Here is a 4,424-nt window from a genome sequence, read left to right as displayed (position 1 = left end):
TTTCATGGAATTATCAAATATGGAAAAGATGCTAGAATTGAAAAAAGAAAAGTTTCTTCATGATTCTTTGATCTTACACCTCAATTTTAGAACCTGTTGAATGACTGGCTTAGATGTTTTTCAATGCTTCATCCAGCTGAAAAAACTGAAGTCTCTCTGCCTCTATAGGTCTTCTATGTAGATAATAGTGACCCAGTAGCTTTTAAATCAATCAATGGGCACAAGTCCTAGGGATCTGGTTATCAATGTTGATCCGAATAAAAGGACTGACCATTGGATACCACAGAGACAGCAAGGTTGAGGTATGTATCATCCAAGTGTTTGTGTATTTAAAATAGAACTTAAACAGATAAAAATGGTACTGAATATATTAAACAAAACTAAAATCGTCACTATTAGGAAGATAGCTTTGGTGGCTCTGGTGTCAGGGAACATTTTGTGGAAGTGTTTTGTGGAAAGACTACAAGCTTTTGTGTCTATATAGGGTTGAGATCATACAGGCACTAGAAAAAGTCATGAGACACACAAACATCATAAATTACTGATATGATTACAAATATAATATAATTCTTGTTATACACATCAATATATCTATACTCAGTGTTGCAACCATATTTACACTCTGTTTTTCAGACCAACTTGATTTGTAAGTAGAATCCTATCTAAGAGTATATTGAAGAGCCAGCAAAGAAAACTACATGGGAGGATGCCATTTGGTGTTCTCATTTTGAGGTAAGCCATATGGAGTTGTTGGAACTAAAAGTGATGGCCTAGAAGACACTCAAGAGGCAGGTGCTATACAAAGAGAGACTCTGGATCCATGTTTGCATGTGTGTTATGATTTTAATCCCAGTCTTGTCCAGGAGACATTTCACCCTCTGTAGCCTTGTTGTGGTAGGTAATCCCCTAAAGAGAAGCACCATGACATTGGAAAAGGTCAAATTGATCATAATTATGTTTTGGGGTCTTATTCTATGAGCTATGCAGGAATTAATGCTGTTTAGGAAGAGAAGGATACAATTCCCAAAGAATCCAACAGCAGTAAGTTGCAGGTATAAGATCCCTAGAATTTCATCAAAAGTTAACATTCTTTAGCTCACCTGTGGAGATGATTTACTGTCAAATTCTGCTACCTATGAAAAAAAAACACATGGCATTATATTTGTTTTGTATATGTATTTTCCTGTCTAAATACCTTGACCTTCTGCTTCTATATGAGGAGTAATAAAATTTCTTGGATGTTGTGTAGTGACTTACTATTGAACTCCAAAATTCCCTTCTCAGATGAAAATCTTTTATCATTCCATTTTTTTTCTGAATGGTACAATGGATAGGGTTTTTGCCCTGGTGTCAGGAAGACCTTGCTTTCAAATGCAGTGTCAGACCCTAACCTACCTCTGTGTTTTCCTCCATTCCTAAGTGAAACATGTTTGCCTCATCTATTCATGTGTAAAATGAGCCGGAGAAGGGAATGAACAACCATTTCAGTATCTTTGTCAAGAAAGCCCTAAGTGGATTTACAAAAAAATTAGACCTGACTAATTGACTAAACTAAACCACCTCTGAGCACATTCTTCTCTGAAGGGATCTTGAATCTGATCGTTTTCCTTTTGTTTCTCTGTCCATCATTGTAGCAGTTAAACTTTTTTTATCTTACATGTCAGTCCTCTTTTTCAACTAAATAAACTCTATTATCTACTTTTGAATATTTGCTCATTTGCCTTTCAATGACTTCTAAAATTTCCATTAATTGCCCCTCTTCTGTCTGTAATATCCAGTCAGGAAGTCAGAAAAGTTTTCAATATATATTTATTCTTACATTCCTATGTTCATTCCTACATAAATACAAAATTGTGTAATTTTCTTCATTTGGAATCTGCATTGCCACAAAGTCAATTTTCCACTCCTCTTTTCTCCAGTTGATCTCTCTCTCTCTCTGTCTCTCTGTCTCTCTCTCTCTCTGTCTCTCTGTCTCTCTCTCTCTCTCTCTGTCTCTCTCTGTCTCTGTCTCTCTCTGTCTCTGTCTCTCTCTGTCTCTGTCTCTATGTCTCTCTCTGTCTCTGTATCTCTCTTTCTCTCTGTCTCTGTCTCTGTCTCTGTCTCTCTCTGTCTCTGTCTCAGTCTCTTTCTCTCTTCCCCACCCCAGCTTCTCTAAGCTACCTTCACATCTCTTCTCCTTTCCCCCACTGACAGACACATTCTAAGGTGAGGTTTTGGCTTCATTACTCCCTGTCTTATTAGTTGAGATTACTGAGAGTTCCCACTTCTCCCTTTCTGTTTTATTTCATATCAATGGCCTTTATTGCATGTCATTTTTATTGCATGATGACCTGAAAAGCATGCATTAATTGCTTCAGAATTTTTTTTATTAAAATACTGAATTTATTTCACATGTATACTTTGTCTCCCCACCATTTCCATTTTTCTGACCACCACTACTACTATGCCCTATCATAACATTCCATATATACTTAAATGAAGCAAAGGGTGGAGTCCCATCTTTGAATACTAAACAGGCATTTTGGACAACACATTCTTGGCAAAGTAATCTGGAGGACATTTATCAGAAAAGGCAGGGAAAGTTCTCACTCTGCATTATAAAAAGGACAGCCAGATATCAACTGTTACAGAAATTAGATGGAAAATTTTAACAAATTGTTCAAACTTATTTTCTTAAAGAGATTTCCTCCACAGCCAGAGATCTTGAATAGCCTCCTGATCAGACATCCAGAAGCAATTCTTTACATAGGTGATGAATTTGCCTTGCACTTTTGGGAGGGAACCACCCTTTTCAATGCTTGCCTGCATTTTTGCTTTAATATCCTCTGGAGAAGTAAGTTCTTTGGGAGTCTTGGGAGTCTTGTTTTGCTTTTTGAAGGATTCTTGACCTTTTGGTGTGGACGGCTTTGAATCTTTTCCATTCTGGTTTGATTTTTGTGCATTTTTTGCAGCAGTGTCACGAACAGATTTCTTCACTGGAGGGGTCTTTTCTTCACTTTCTTCATCTTCAAAGTCATCATCATCATCTTCATCATCATCATCTTCTTCATCATCTTTTTCATCTTCTTCAGACAGTTTTACCTTTTTCTGTGGAACCTTGCTACCAACTCCAGGAGCTGATCGTTTGCCAGACATATTCAAGAGTTTCATATCATCTTCCTCTTCATCATCAGATTCTGCATCTTCCTCCAGTGCTACTAGGTGCTGGCCACTCACGTGTACAGGTCCTGAACCACACTTCAACGGCAAAACTACTGCTGGTGTGATCTCAAAGCCACCTAGAGAAACTGTAGGCTGCACAGACATTTTCAAAGATGCCAGTGTTACTTTAATTGGGTTCCCTTCATAGTTCAATGCTTCAACAATATTCAATTCATCCTTTGCACCAGCCCCTAAACTCACGGTCCTCAATGACAACTGGTGTTCATTTTCATCATTGTCTACCTTAAAATGGTAATCTTTGTCAGCCTTTAGTTCACAACCGAAGAGGAAATTCTGGGGCCGGAGGGGGCTCATATCCATTTCCATCGAGTCCTCCATCGGGGCAGCGATGGAGAGGGGCGCGGAGACGTGCGTGGAGGCGGACGGGGCGGCCGGGCGGCCGGGCTCGAGCTCCCGAGGGGCTCCGCTCAGGACGGAATCGCACCGAGGAAAAAATTGCTTCAGAGTTTTTGCATTTGATTGTAAGGTTTTTTTATGCCCAAGGATATGGTCAGTTTTGGTACAGGTGCCATGTACAAAAGAGAACAAGGTATATAACTTGTTATCCTCATTCCATAATATGTGTTTTGGAAATGTTTTCTGAATGATAATTTCAACTTTGATGAGCTTCTGCACAGCTAAATTTTTTCTCAGAGAAGTCTGATTGTTTTAATTTTCCCTACAGATTTTAAAGCACTGACCTATTTGTAAAATCAAATCATAGAACCTGTTCTCTTAAGAGCAAACTATAGTACAAAATTAAAATCTGTTTCTAATTTGAGGAAAAAAAAATAAAATCCAAGAGTTAGACACAAATTTTAAAATAAATTTAATCCAAGCATAATAATATTTTACAAACATATATGGATTTTTTTTCTATTAGCCAATCTATTTTACCTGGTCATCTTTTCTATCCCTTCTTATGAATCAGACATGAATCAGACCCTAAAGAAAACTTTAGATGCTGCAACCTCCCCATCCTTAAAAGAATTCAGTGTAGGTAATAAGGATTACTGAGGACTCTTCTAAGTGTTAACCAGGGACAGAACCTTGGACTCTTTCCTAACTCAGTGGAGAGATGACAGTATTACCTCTAGAGTTTGTAGCTTAATTATTTGAATCATTACTATATTTTTATATTGATGAAAGTGCAATGGGATTTCCCCCAAGTAAGTGGTACCCAGAAACTGAACCCCTTTCCTCCAACTTCAAAGTAAATATTT

The 4,424-nt window shown here is 37.8% G+C and overlaps 2 pseudogenes; both read right to left on the bottom strand.

The window, feature by feature from the left end:
* Window positions 1–211: 211 nt before the first annotated feature.
* LOC141517106 (vomeronasal type-1 receptor 1-like) lies at window positions 212–1,088 on the bottom strand (annotated as a pseudogene).
* Window positions 1,089–2,658: 1,570 nt separating this feature from the next.
* On the bottom strand, window positions 2,659–3,647 carry LOC141517105 (nucleophosmin pseudogene; annotated as a pseudogene).
* Window positions 3,648–4,424: the final 777 nt, after the last annotated feature.

This window comes from Macrotis lagotis, chromosome 3, assembly GCF_037893015.1.
Source record: "Macrotis lagotis isolate mMagLag1 chromosome 3, bilby.v1.9.chrom.fasta, whole genome shotgun sequence".
Classification (NCBI taxonomy): domain Eukaryota; kingdom Metazoa; phylum Chordata; class Mammalia; order Peramelemorphia; family Peramelidae; genus Macrotis; species Macrotis lagotis.
The sequence above is the reverse complement of the archived record's forward strand: the minus strand, read 5'-3'. Positions and strand labels throughout refer to the sequence as shown.